We start from the raw sequence: 15,823 nt of genomic DNA on the forward strand, positions 1-15,823 counted from the left end.
GTGGATAGATGGTTATGATGGATGGATGGATTGATATGATGGATGGATGGATGGATGGATGGTTATGATGGACAGATGGATTGATACGATGAATGGATGGATGGATGGATATGATGGATGGATGGATGGATGAATGGAAATACTGGGACGAGGTCAGCGTAAGTGGTAGTGTGAGAGAGGTAGGATAAATAAAATGAATAAAGGCTTTGGTGTGAGGTGGTGAGGGAGAGAGTGGAAAAAAAGAGGATCAGGGCTGGAGACGGGGTAATGAAAGAGAGAGAGAGAGAGAGAGAGAGAGAGAGAGAGAGAGGATACGGAAGGAGAGTGGGAGGAGGAGAGAGGTAGTGGGGGAGAGAGCGGGAGAGATAGTGAGAGAGTGAGAGAGAGGGAAAGAGGAGGAAAAAGAAGGGCAAGAGAGAAAGAGGAGGAGAGAGGGGGATAGTGGGAGAGACAGAGCATGGATAGATTAAACTATCTGAAATGGAAATCTAAATAGGAAGTGTGGTATAGGATTGTATACTGGTTTATAAATAAATAAATTAATGATTATATATATATATATATATATATATATATATATATATATATATATAAAATTGTTGAGTAACTCTATCTTGCCGAGCAGACCCAGGAACAGCAGGTAAGCAACCGCCTCTGCAGGCTGCTCCCGTGGAATGAACATATGATCCCTTACTGCACAATCCCTTGTCACAGCGAGGCGCGGAGAAGAGTGCAGAGGTTTCGTTCCTGGGCGGACATCGCATTTTCGCCTCTGAACTCCATATCATGCCGTTATTTGGCTGTTATCATTACCATCCAGTGTTGTAAATTGTTTCCAGGGTTACAGGAAACTATTTGGCTTGTCATTTGGAGCAGAGCCACCTGAAGTGGAAAGGAGAGCAATAGAAAGTAACAGGAAGAATGAGAGAAACAGGGAAAGACGAGGACAGATAGAAAAAGAATGATACTAAAAGTGAAGGAAGAGGCGGGTAGCTTTACATTAAGTGAATGGATGATCTTCGCCAACACCTACCACCAAGATAGACAGGTAGGCAGACAGACTTGTAGATACATACATACATACATACATACGTACATGAACCTATATACATTCATTCATACATACATACAGCACATACATACATACATAAACAGAAATAATAACATAAATAAATGCATATATAGTGACAGATAGTAACAACAAAACGATTTTCCTTTTTCCTTACAAAACTCTCAAGGTTCTAATCGCTGTACATTACGCCAGACTCAGAAACCTACTTTGTAAAAAACATAAGTGGATAAAATAGTTGCTTCAAGTGTTATATCCTCGTAAGTGAGACAGCACCATAAACAGAATAAATGATTTTCAAACAAAGGCCCAAGAAACTGTTAACTGCATTTTTGTTGTCATTAATATATCAGTATTATCTCTATCTGCGTCAATATCTAAAGTATATATCTATATTTGTATACCTAAGTCCATCTATTTATATCTGTATCCATCTATACCTTTATCTGTCTGTCTGTTTATCTATCTATCCATCTATGTGCATGTATGTATATATGTATGTATGAGCACAACATTTTTTTGTGCTGCAACACATTTTATGGTTTTCTTAAATGAATTATATTTTCGATGTAAACTCTCTCTCTCTCTCTCTCTCTCTCTCTCTCTCTCTCTCTCTCTCTCTTTCTCTCACTCTTACCTCCCCCGGTTCGCCATCTGGTCTTGCCCTGAGCTAATATGAGTCCCGCGCCCCAACGTATGTGATCAAGGTGCCCCCCCCCCCTTCCCTTCCCCACACATCACCAGCCCACCCTCTGACCTACATCATGTAGGTCATTGAAGATTACGTAGCGCTTGCTCCTTGGCGATTTGTTTCACATACTATCTCTTAATAATGTGGTGTTGGAGAGGAACGTCTTCATGTGGTGGCACCGATATAGACGAGTAGGTCAAATGCCAGGTTATAAACTTCCTCACCCTCCTCCCTCTCCCCCGAAAGGAGGATGTAGGACTGTAGGTGATGGGAAATATCGGCCTGCAGTCCACTGGGTTCACGTTCAGGTGAGCCTGGAATTCTCTTTTTATTATATCGCCCGGACGGAGTCCGCGGGGCATTGTTTTTGGTCGAGTTTGTTTCTTGGCTTCTTAGCAGCATTGAGGAAAACTGCCGCATAAAATGACATGAAACTTTCAGGATACGTGGGCACTGGTCCCAAAAGAAAGTGATTGAATTTTGGAGGTAATATAGTGACCCTGAAAGGTCAAAATCAAGGTCACGGATTTTCAGAGGGCTGTAACTTGAAAACGGTTGAAGATAGAGATATTTAGTATAGTGAACATATAGGAAATCGTAATATGGGCATTCATTTGGTACCAAGACTTTTGACCTTGAATGACCTTGAAAGGTCAAACTCAAGGTCACGGATATGCAGGGGGCTATAACTCGAAACTGGTTGGAGATACAGAGACATTTTCTATTATAAACATATAGGAAATCTCATGTAGGTTCTTAATTTGTACCTCGACCTTTGACCGTAAGTCACCTAGAAAGGTCAGACTCAAGGTAATAGATATTCAGGGGGCTATAACGCGAAACTCGTTGAAGATAGAGATATTTACCATTACCAAGATTTGGAAAGTTTCATGACCTTTGACCTTGAGTGGCCTTGAAAGGGCAAAGGCAAGATCACGGATATTAACATATGGGAAATCCCCTATGGGTTTTTAATTGGTACCTTGACCTTTGACCGTGGCCTTGAAAGGTCAAACTCAAGGTCACGGATATTCAGGGGGCATATTGGTAATATACTGGATGAACTCGATACTCGTTGAAGATAGAGCTATTAACTGTTACCAAGATATACCAAGTTTCATATGGGCTTTCATTTGGCACCATGACCTTTGACCTTGAGTGACCGATTTTCAGAGGGCTAACTTGAAAACATTTGCGCCATTACCTTAGACTTTAATTGTGCACTGACGCGGCAGAAATGAGTCAGTATTTGATAGCAATAAAATAACTGCTGTCGGGCGAGGTTTGTTGTGCCTGGCACCACTTGTTTAACTTGATCTAAAGTTGACATCTCTCTATCTCGAACGCTCAGTAATAGCAAGACCTTAACACAAGAACATGGCCCAAGTCACGAAGAAGTGCCATGAAAAAGCCGTAGTATTATTACCATTTGCTATAGATTTACAGGCTATTAGTTGCTAGAGGGACGAAAATATCCACCAAATTAGGACGAAAGAAATATACTGCTTTATTAATGAAGGGAAATACAAGCCATGAAAATGAACGGAACATTATTGATTAGGTGGGAGAGATCAGACTACATTTTGACAGAGAACCAAAACATTGTCAGTTGTATTTACCACCATTATTGTTGTTGTTGCTGTCGTCTTGTTTTAATGTTGTTATTGTCGTCGTTTCTGTTGCTTTTTGTCGTCGTTTTTGTTCCTGTTTTTGCTGTTGATGTTATTAATGGTGCTGTTGTTTTAATGCTGTTGTTGTCTTTGTTGTTGGTGGTGATGATTAAAATTGTAGTAATATTTTTGTTAATGTTATTTCTGGTGTTGATGATGATGGTGTTATTTCTTTTGTTCTTGTTCTTGTTGCTTTTGTTGTAGTTGTGGCTCATATGAACGTGAATCAAGTCGACTGTATCAAGCCGGACACTCCACCCTGGCGCTCCCAAAGATCTCTCATTAAGGTTCTATTGACATACTGACTTTGATGTGACGGTGAGATGCACTGGGTGAGTGTGTTGTGTGGGGAGTGTGGGCAGTGTGGATTGTTTGTGAGGTAAAATTTGATGTGATGAGGAGGGGAGAGAGAGAGAGAGAGAGAGAGAGACTAAATAGCCAGCTAACTATAGACAGAAATAGATAAGTAGACGAACAGAAAGATAGATAAACAGATAGATAGATAGAAAGATAGATAGATAGAGAGAGAGAGTCTGTTTGGCATGGCTTGGTGGCTGCTGTCTATATTTGTGTACATGCAGGGTAGGTCATACATAGCCCCTCTCTTACACTACGCTGGGTGACTTCTCGTGTCTTGTGGGGACGGCTCATTTAGCATTTTCAGTATCTATTGTCCATCATATATTCATTTTCTACTCCCACTGTTACACCCACGCCCACACCAGCAGACCAAGCCATTCCTACACATATTATTCAAGGTCCACCCTCCGTTTGAGAAGTGGGTGATGAATGGATGATTTCCCTTAATATTAACTAATACCTATTCACACCTACCATTACTGCTTCTCTCTCTCTCTCTCTCTCTCTCTCTCTCTCTCTCTCTCTCTCTCTCTCTCTCTCCAGTCACTCTCCAGGTAACTCTACACCGAGTGACTGTCCAAATGATTTCCTGTATTCCAAGACACTATTTGCTGCGCTGGGTAGTAACCATAGTACCAAATGACGCATGATGGTTTGATGGACTAAGGCTCTCCAACCTCGTGAAGCTTGTACGGGTTCTATATGAGGCGTGGCTGGGGTTTATTGCTCGCGTGATGCCACCCAGGGAAGTGTCAGGCTGGTCCCCATTGCCTTAAATGTAGGGATTGAGTAACCTAGCCCAGGGCCCATACTCTCTTGTTCATTTGGGACAAAATGGGATTGGATAATGATGATGATCACGACGATGACGATAATGAAAATAATATGGTGACGATGATGATGATGATGATGATGACGATGACGATAATAATGATCATGATGATGATGATGATGACGATAATGACGAAGATGGTAATATGGTGACGACGACGACGATGACGATGATGATGATGACGATGTTGTGATGATGGTGAAAGTTGGAGTATTTTAGATCTGATATACACAGACGACGGTGTATTGTTTGGTGTATTGTGTGTAGCGTTGTGAATTTTGGTGTAGATTAAGCAGTCCGTTCCCGCACATGGACACTCCCTTACAAAGACCCTCTCCTGGATTGCCGGAGATTAAGTTGTGGTCATTTCCTGTGTATGTGTGTGTGTGTGTGTGTGTGTGTGTGTGTGTGTGTGTGTGAGAGAGAGAGAGAGAGAGAGAGAGAGAGAGAGAGAGAGAGAGAGAGAGAGGGGGCAGGACTGAAGGACATTAATATAACCGGGCAGCTCCACTTCTCGGCCATATCGGTGCCACCACGTGAAGGCGTCCCTCTCCATCACTACATCTTTTGGTTGAAAGGATAAGCATAAGATAAGAGAGAGAAGCCTTCCCGTGGTGGCACTATAGACCAGGTGGTTCCGCTGCCTGGTTATACAAACGCGTCTCAGATCCCTCCCTGTTACAGAAAAAGAGAATGATGGACTGCAGGAGATATGCAAGGGGTTGATACTACTACTACTACTACTACTACTACACATGCAGACCCAAACCCTCTCTCCCGGAAAGACCTGGGCCGTCTCGGGAATAATACTTTTTTTTTTTTTTTTTTTTTTAAGGCAATATGAAGATGCTAAACTTTATAACAGCAAAAACTGGGGCCAGAATTTTCCCTTTATTCTAAATTCCTTCTATCCGTGGACGTGTTTTATATTTGTATTATTGCAACCACCTACTTATCTTCCTACCTACCAACATACCTACTTCCCTACCTACTTAGCTCCCCGCCTACTTACCTCCCTGGCTGCTCCCCAACATTCTTCTCTACCTATACCCTTGCCCAGCTTCCTTCCTTCCTGCCTCCCTGCCTCCCTGCCTACTTACCTACCTGTAATGGGGTCTATAAAAGCTGGCGTTGCTTAGAGGCAAAGCAGGGATCCTCTCTTTGTCTCAGTGGTAATGTGCGCGAGTATCAAGCTCGAGGGCCTGAGATCGATTCTCGGCCAATTGTAGGGAGTGGCGGTCTTAGGAGGCTCCGTAATGCAGACCAGATGCGGGCGACGGCGGAGGCCGGTGGTGGGTGGTGAGGCAGATGTCGGCGCAAGGCAGGTGTAGAGCTGGTGAGTTGCAAATGCAGAGAATGGTGGTGGGCAGGCAGCGGGCAGACAGTGATAAGTGGCACCGTGGGGGCAGGAGCTATGATGAGTCCGGAACAGGTGCTGGGAACAGGTGCAACAGGTGCGTAGGTCGGCGACGGCGACACATGCGGTCAGGAACAAGGCGTATGGGTGCGGTGGTTTGAGAGGTGAGCACTGGTGAGAAAAATGGTACACTCGAAAAGCACAGCCAAGGTATAGAGGCACGGAGGAGGGGCGAGGCTGGCAGATGCGAGGCGTCGTGTATCTTGTTGTATCACTAAAAATCCAAGGAGGCGGTCAGAATGTGATGGTTCGAAACACCGCTGCTACCAAATGTAACTTGCAATACTTTGGTGATAGAAATTCCGTGTACAAACAGCTAGACAAGGAGTTTATTACAAGCTCACAGTAAAACAGTCTGCCTGGCTAGGATGTCTGCTATCAACTGATGCAATAACGCCGTCTTCAGGCGTGGGAGAGCATGCTGACCTAGCAAATTTAGTGGGGGCATGTATGCACTGGGGGGGGGGACATATATACATCGGGGGTAGACATATTGTGGAGGGGGTACACAATCCAATGATTAATTTGTTAAGTATCATTTTGGTTATTACATTGGTGGCAACGGCGGGCTATGTGGGGGGAGGCTTGGAGGGCAATGACGTTGTTGGCTAGCTGACAGCGCTTCTAGTCCTTACGTCCAGTCCTTACATCCCGGGGGTGAGCTGTTCGGTGTGGTCCGCAGCGTCCCTAATGGTGGCTTCCGATGCTACGCCACCGTGTGTTTGGAACTGACCAAATTAATCACCAAGGGGAGAATAGAGTGATGTAATGGGGTCTATAAAATCCCGCGTTGCTTAGAGGCAAAGAAGGAATCCTCTCTTTGGCTTAGTGGTAACGTGGGCGCTTATCAAGCGCATGGGCCTGAGATAGAATCTCGGTCAGTTCAGTGATAAATTTGTTGTTTCATTTCGGTTATTACATACCTACCTACCTACCTATCTACCTACCCATCCGACTCCCTACCTACCTCCCAACCTACCTGCCAATCTACCTACCCTACCTCCCAGCCTACCTTCCCACCTACCTACTAACCCTACCCATCTTCCAGCTTACTTGCCTATCTACCTACCTTACCTTCCAGCCTACTTGCCTACATACCTACTCTGCCTACCTCCCTGGCTCGCCACCTCCTAATGATTTACCGACAATGGTGTGTATTTGATTTTTTTTTTTCATTTAGTTTATTTTGTTATCATCATTACCAGTTTCTAGAGGATTGTATCGTCCACGTCACATGCATGGAAGCCTCAGTGTGACGTAGTGGATTGAAGTCTATATTAACATCCGCTTTGTGGTGATATTATGCATCTTTGTCCACTACGTCACAGTCACACATCTATTAATCCAGCGATGAGAAAGAGGCAAGGGAGAAGAACAAACTTCTGCATTTGAGTGTACGGTACTTCAGCACAGCCTGCCACATGGCCCAGGCCTGTGTATAGCCTCTTAAAACATGTACCAAATGGCCTAATCAGCTCGCCGCTCGATATTACAATGGCCCGTATCCTCGTCAGTTAAGGAAGCTCCCTAACATCTTTTCCTAAGTGATTCATTTTGTTTATTACACACTATTCCCTTCTGTGTTACATAAATCCTTCCATTATGGCCATGCTCTGATTAAGCAACGTACCAAAGGATATAAATCATCCATATCCAAATTAAATCGCTAAGGAAGTGGTGTTAGGGAGATTCATTAGCCGACGGAAATAGGAGTCAAGGTCTTAATATGGCGAGAGGAGTTACTTGTTTATTCCAACTGACAAGGTTCCCTAACCTCTTTCAGTTCAGTCGATGGCCAGGTGTTGTCAGACTGGAGCCTTAATTTGACTAGTAACCAAGGAGACTCATTCCTACTTCATACCTAAGGCTTACTGAATTTCCTGGAATCACGGCTGGGGATTCAGGCTGTTAGAATGGCCCAGTTCCCCCATGTGAAAAAGAGTCTCTCTCTCTCTCTCTTCTCTCTCTCTCTCTCTCTCTCTCTCTGTCTCTCTCTCTCTCACTGTGAACCCTACCTCGCTCCATCCTGGGGTTGGAAAAAGGTGGCGATGATTATGATGATGATGATGGTGATGAAAATAATAATAATAATAATAGTAAGACCAATAATAATAATAATTATAATTATAATAATGATAACGATGATACTACTAATACTACTACTACTACTAGTAATGATAATAATAGTAATAATAATAATAATAATAATAATAATAATAATAAGACCAATAATAATAATAATAATTATAATAATAATAATAATAACAATGATGATAATAATAATAATAATAATAATAATAATAATAATAATAATAATAATAGTAATGATAATAATAGTAATCTATCTATCTATCTATCTATAGCCAGACGCCCTAATCCCGCAAAGGGTGGCCGCAGACAAAACGCCTCCAAGTCGCTCTGTCACCCACCATTTGACTACCCTCCCCCCAACTCACCCCCCCCTCCCTCATATACCTCTCAACTCCATCCCTCCACCTCATCCTCGGTCTACCTCTCCCTCTCCCTCCCTCCACCTCACCTACATACACCCTCTTAGTCAGTCTTTCATTCTCCATTCTCTTCACATGTCCAAACCACCTCAGTGTATTTCTCCTAATCTTCTCAACCACATCCACATCCACCCCACATCGTTCCTTCACTTCTTCATTCGTCAACCTGTCCCTCCACGTCACTCCGCATGCTCCTCTCAAGTAACTCATTTCCACTGCTCTCACTCTTGACTTGTTCCCCTCTTGCAAGGTCCATGCCTCGCTTCCATACGTCAGGGTAGGGATCACAAAACTATCATGCAGTGACTTCTTAACTTCCATACTCACCTCCCTATTTCTCATCACTGCTTTCAGTGTACCAACGACCTTCCTTCCCTGCAGTACCCTTTCACGCACTTCATCCCCCAAAGTTCCATGCTTACTCATCACACTACCCAAGTACTTGAATGCACTCACATTCTCCATAATAATAATAATAATAATAATAATAATAATAATAATGGTAATATAATAATAATAATAATAATAATAATAATAATAATGAGTAATAATAATAATAATCAAAAATATGATAGTGATGATTCGTTTCTATGTCAGCCAACCATTATTCCCATCATTTTTTTTTTAAATAACAGAACAGAGGAAGGAAAAACATATGAATGAAAAAACAAAAACAAATCCATGCCCTAGATTACTGGTGTCCGCTGTTCATAAAATATCTGTAACAGTTAGACTTGAACAGCAATAGGTTGAAGCCTGGAGGGAAACAACTCTGGGGAAGCGAGTTCCAGAGAGATGCAGTTCGGGGAATGAAAGAATTCTGATAGGCAGAAGTTCTGCAGTATGGCTGAGTGACATTCCAGCCATGAGCGCTGCCAGCTGCCCGTGTAGCACGAGGGAAGGGATGGAGAGGTGGCACCATGGACGCAACTTCGTCTGAGCATTTGTTGTAGAAATATCTGTAAAATATCGCAAGGGAGGCAACATTCCTTCTTACTTGTAGGGGAGGTAGTTTATTAGTAATAGCTGGGTTATTAATAATTCTAACAGCTTTGTTCTGAATTTTGTCTACTTGTTTTAATGCAACCTCTCCACATCCACTCCACAAGGGTGAGCAGTATTCAAGCTGAGAGCGCACATGACTCTTATAAATTATAACTAACTGCTCGTCAGTGAAGAAGTTACGGACTTTGTACAATAATCCAAGTTTCTTTGAGGCAGTTTTAGCAAGTGATCTGACATGGGAGGTCCAGCTGAGGGCATTGTTAAGCGAGACGCCGAGAATTTCAATACTTTTGGAAATGGGAATATTTGTAGCATTGAAGGTAATATACGATTCTGGCAATACCTGCCTATTAGTAAATTGTATATATTTAGTTTTACTAGCATTAATTGTGACAAGGTTGTTTTGTCCCCATTCACTGATCATGGATAAGTCTTGATTTAAAGAGATGGCTGTACTGAGATAAGAGTTAGAGATATCGGACTTTTGCAAATGGATGTCTGAGTGTGAATGAACTATGAAGTGTTGAGTCATCTGCATATGAATGGATGGGATTGTGGGTGACAGATAAGAGATCATTAACATAAATGAGGAACAGGGTTGGTGCCAGAACTGATCCCTGCGGCACGCCGGCGTTAACTGAGTGGAAAGTGGAATATTCATCATCTACTTTTACTCTTATTTTTTTATTGCTGAAATATGAGGAAATCAAAGGAACAAAAGAGTTTAGTCCATAGCAAGGGAGTTTGGACAACAGGGAACGGTGCGACACTCTGCCGAAAGCTTTAGAAATATCCAGGGCTACTGCATGAGTTTCACCATGTAGGTCAACTGATTGATGGATGGTATGAGTCAGGAGATTGAGTATGTCAATGGTGGATCTTTCTTGGCGAAAACCATTTTGTCTATCACAAACAATGATAAGTATTCCCCTTTGTTTTTTCAGCTTGTGTGAAGGTGAGGCAAAGGCAACTCAGTGAGTAAATAAACTTTAAGTTTTTGTTCAAGGTTTCCCTCTACATCCTATGAAATTACCATGACAATTTTTATATTTTGAAGAGGAAGTAACCTAGGGGTGCGATTTTAAAAGTAAGTCAAAGATCAAGGTGACATAGCAAGATCATAGTTTTACCTGTGTGTCTGTAAGTGAGCAGATCAACTAAAACGGTTTTGATCTGCTTTAGGTCAAAATTGGTTTTATGAATCGTAGAGGAAGAATAGGGCAAAGGTCAAAGTTACGTGGCAAGATCATCTTAAACATCGTTTGTCCAATATACACCAAACTTTATGAAAGGGTTCACAATTAGGCAAGGGAGAAGAGACTCGATGCTGAGAGCATTCGGTCGAAGGTTAAATTCACATCGTAAAGTCGAATATTAGGCTATTAATCGAACTGGAGAGCGCGGGTGATTCACTTTCTCAGTGTTACTATTTGTTTTTTGTTTTTCCGTTTTGTCTCATAGTGAGTGCTGTCTGTTTAACGTATATGGTGTGGGGTTTATGTTTCTTCTTTTTCTTCATTTATCTATCATTGCCCTACGGTGGCAAGGACCTTTGATGTTACTCTGTCATGGTCACATGGTAGAATCAGTAAGTCATTTTTCCTTGTAATTATTTCTACTCTATACATTTAGAAAGTCCCACGGCAAAGTCCCACCACACACACACACACACACACACACACACACACACACACACACACACACACACACACACACACACACACACACACACACACACACACACACACACACACACACACACACACACACACACCTTACTGAGAAGGGCATAACAACTCCATTAGCATTCATTCAACCACCTCAGAAGTGTATTTTTTAACCCACGGCAATTACAGTTCATTCAGCCCACAACGTAAAGGTCACACACACACACACACACACACACACACACACACACACACACACACACACACACACACACACACACACACACACACACACACACACACACACACACACACACACACACACCAGGGCATCTAATCTGCCGAACACCTTCACATTCTTTAGTGATACTCCTATTTCGTGTCTCCCGGTCTGCCATGTCTGTTTTTCCCTCTCCTTTCTCTCTTTTGTCGAAGTCATTGGCCCGTAGTCTTGCTGGGTAATGATGCCCCATAACATCTCTTCCTTAGTGATTTATTTTTGGAAATGGCTGGTTAATAGCCTTTAATGCTGTATTTATGCTGGGTTCGGCGATGTTCGAGGATTTGTTGAACACAGAAGAGGACAGTAAGGTAATAAGCAAAATGAATCGCTGGAAGAAAGGTGTTAGGGAACTTCTTTATCCGACGAGAACATGAGCCACTGTCATTAAATTATATTCCTTACACATAAATTTGGCCGAAAATTCTCATCTCTCCATCTTGAATGCTGAGTTGCAAGAACAGGCTGGCGCTAAAATGTAAGGCTAGTCATGAAGAAGTGTTATGGGTGAGAAGTAGAGCTGTAGTTTTGCCTCTTTCTATCACTGAGCAAAGTGGAATTACATGCAACAGGACGAAAATCTAGACCAAGTTACAGTGAAAAGGGCACAATGATTTACTTGGTCATCCATCTGACTGTGATGCATACGAGTTCACTATTGTGGGTTTGGAGGTATTTTGGGGTGTGCAGGTATTCTCTCTTTTAGCTAGTTGTACTGTAAATTATTTTGTGACAGATTAAAATGGCAGTGAGACTCAGAGTGTTGTCCATACTTTTTATTAGAGGCACAAAACATTAGCTCTTACAAAAGGTTGCAGTTTGGACACAGAAAAATTCCACAATAACAGTTTTACCATTCATAGTTATGGTTCCTGGTTATAAAATCTGAATTATTTAAACCAAGGTACTTCATTAAAGATAAGCACAATGTTAAATAAATCAGTTTATAAATTACTGTGCTGAGACAAAAACCGTTCGCACCAGCAGTGACCATTCTGACTCAATTGTAAGTTCATTTATGCATGCAAATATAAGTAACAGACAACATTTTCTTGTGCTGGAAAAAAAAGAATGAAAGAATGTAAAGGGATAATTAGCACAGGTGTGTGTGTGTGTGTGTGTGTGTGTGTGTGTGTGTGTGTGTGTGTGTGTGTGTGTGTGTGTGTGTGTGTTCTTGGAACTACATTATTTTTGATGAAGAAGTGAAAGCCTGATGTATAACATTTAACTGTTAAAACAGAGTGGCAAAATTGACGTAATGATACATAGGCTGGGAACAGAAATTCAAGTAACCAATGTCTATCAAACATCCAATCTCTGATAATTTAGATAACTGAACACTATTTAAACCTGAAATTACATTGCATCATAATTATTTTGTCATATAATCATGTGTTCCCTTCCTCACCACTGGCTATGTCATGTATTTGCTCATAGAATGAGAGGAGGGATGTTGAGTAATACATGTCAAAATCACTACAGAATAGATTCACAAACACTTTTACAAGCAATTCCATGTTGTAACTGAGAACTGTGATTCTTAAAGGCAAAGGAAGGATAATCATTAACTTCCCACGCCTCTTGTTGTTGCTGGAAGCCCAAATCTTAATCACGAGATGGAATTAGTCGTATGTTTATGAATCCTGGCCCAGGATGAGTTCCTTCAGGTCGGTCGTCATTCTAATGGTGCTGACACTAACGGCCATCACGGTCCCGTTCTCGCCTTGGGAAACATTGCCAGATCTGACAAAATAAAGTTTAGTACGTGATGCTGTATTGGTGCTAATTACTGGAGTTAGTTTACTTAATAGTAGGAAATAATAACACATTTGGAAATAAGTATATGATGGTATAAGCAAGATATTTTTTTGGAGGAATGCTTGAGATAAACTTACCGACAGCCAATAGACAATATTTGTCTATAATACTTGTGGATACTTTCAAGGTAAAAAGTGCAGTATAGAGTGTTGATAAGTGTTGTCCCAACTTTAAAAAATAATACATCAAAATTATTTGACACAAATAATGAATTGCCATTCTCTCTCTCTCTCTCTCTCTCTCTCTCTCTCTCTCTCAGCTTGAATCTGGGTGTTATGTCTACTCTTCTGGTACAGACGTCCGTCTCAGGATGTTATATTTGGTGCATCATGCTGGTGTTCATCTGGTGACTGGGGCCTTCAGGCCATCCTCGATTTCGAGTCTGTTGGTGAATGCTGATACTTTCTGGATTTACGTCTTCAGTCGTTGATCATGAGCTTTGGTATCGTCTTCACCACCTCCCAGACTCAGTGCCTTGTGCCTTACTCTCCCAGGATTACCGCTCTTCTGTTTATGCCTCTCCCCCAAGTTTCCTGAAGCCCACAGGTTACAGAGTCAGATCGGTTACGTCAGCTTCCTATGTACCTTGGCTGACAGTTTGTTCGCGTGGGCCCCGAGGGTAGGGTATTGGCTAGTCCCCCAAGTGATGTTTTATTGGTCCGTAGATGATTAAGAGCTCCTTTACCTCCCTAGTGCCCATATCATTATAAAACATGCCTCTTCCCATGACGGTTCCGTCTCTGTCGATACGATGGACCGAAGACTGACGCTGTGATGGGCTTTGGTGTTGTCTTCCCTTCATTCTCTCGGGGCGGTGGCATTGTTGTGATTTCTTTTTTTCTTTTTTTTATACAGCAGAACTGATTGATCTTTGATTGCCCTCTCGGTCATGGAAGTGGCCTGATAGTGATGCCACAGTGTTACATGGTTTGATGGTTATGGCACAGTGTTAAGTGGCCTGATGGTGATGACAGTGTTGCTTGGTTTGATGGTTGTGTCACAATGTTACGTTCCATGATGGTTATGTCAAAATGTTACGTTTGCTGGTGATGTCAGTGTTCAGTGCCTTAGTAATGCCACAGTGTTACTTGGCTTGATGGTGATGCCACAGTGTTACGTGGTTTAATGGTGATGTCATAGTGTTAAGTGGCTTAATGGTGATGTCACAGTGTTGCGTGGCTTGATGGTATGTCACAGTGTTAAGTGGCTTAATGGTGATGCCACAGTGTTATGTGGCTTGGTTATATGCCACAGTGTAAAATGGCTTGATGGTGATGCCACAGTGTTACGTGGTTTAATGGTGATGCCAAAGTGGTACGTGGCTTGACGGTATGCCACAGTGGTAGTGTACATTGCTAGCATACTTCAGGCAAGTAACAAATGCTTAGCAGAACTGTGTTATCGTCAGTATGGACCACCTGCAGCATTATGAGATTGCTTCACAGCATCATTTAAACAGGAAGTATGATTAACCTAACTCAGAACAGACATTCTCTGTGTCAGTGCCACGTTCCACAGCAATCCTAAAAAGTCTGATCATTGTTCTTTATAGGAATTGCACTTACTAGAAACTGCAGCACTAAAATGCCAAGCAAGAGAACTTTATTCTGCCTCAGATTCTTCGAAAAATACCTTGATAGGCATCAGGGCATGACATCCCAGCCAGTCCCTTGTAATCCACAGAGTCCCAGAATCACGCTCACTGATGTGTTCCTGCAGGAGTGTGTTAAGGACTATATTATACAGACACCAGCTGACTAGCCGGAAACATTGTTTAAAGACAAACAACGATATCAGAAATAACTAAAGTATTATTGTGAGCTGAATTGGGTTATGATTGGTGAACTGAACTTGAGTGTCAGTAGAGAACACTTTGGTTGAATTGGAGTATTGTTGGTTAACTTGGTCTGATGTGTTTTATATGCATCAGCACACATACCCGCGGTGAAGTGTACTGAACTGGAGGCAAATGTATATTTCTAAAACATCATGTACATAAAACGGCAATGCTTTATCTTACATGAGTTCGAGGTAAATCCTTCGTAGGCTTTGCGGGCATCGCAGTTTGTTACTGATGCTGAAAATTACCCGTTAATGATTGTCTAGAAAAGAGCATCAGTTATTTTAGATAATATGAGTTTGCACATTATATATATATATATATATATATATATATATATATATATATATATATTACGCCGTGTCCCCTTTTGTCGATAAGGGCTAAGGCGTTGCCCCTGGGTAGAGAACTTAGGTTTGGAGCGTGTAGCATTTTATGACCGGATGCCCTTCCTGATGTCTACCAATGACCCTTGGGTGGATTCGATCCTCCGACCCTTCGGTCAGAGCAGAGCGCTCTAACCCACTGAGCCACGGCTGATTATATATATATATATATATATATATATATATATATATATATATATATATATATATATATATATATATATATATATATATATATATATATATATATATATATATGTAATGTAATAATTATAACG

The 15,823-nt window shown here is 41.7% G+C and overlaps 1 long non-coding RNA gene across 3 annotated transcripts in view; it reads right to left on the reverse strand.

Moving 5' to 3' along the window:
* Nucleotides 1-12,736: 12,736 nt before the first annotated feature.
* The window catches only part of LOC145405292 (uncharacterized), a 35,875-nt gene continuing 32,788 nt past the window's right edge, over nucleotides 12,737-15,823 (reverse strand). For all 3 annotated transcript variants that reach the window (XR_013898326.1, XR_013898325.1, XR_013898327.1), the window contains exon 5: nucleotides 12,737-13,244. This is a non-coding gene — a long non-coding RNA (uncharacterized LOC145405292). The remainder of the gene's footprint in view (nucleotides 13,245-15,823) is intronic.

The sequence above is a fragment of the Coenobita brevimanus genome, chromosome 66, assembly GCF_032717465.1.
Source record: "Coenobita brevimanus isolate Jiangsu-jjx chromosome 66, ASM3271746v2, whole genome shotgun sequence".
Classification (NCBI taxonomy): domain Eukaryota; kingdom Metazoa; phylum Arthropoda; class Malacostraca; order Decapoda; family Coenobitidae; genus Coenobita; species Coenobita brevimanus.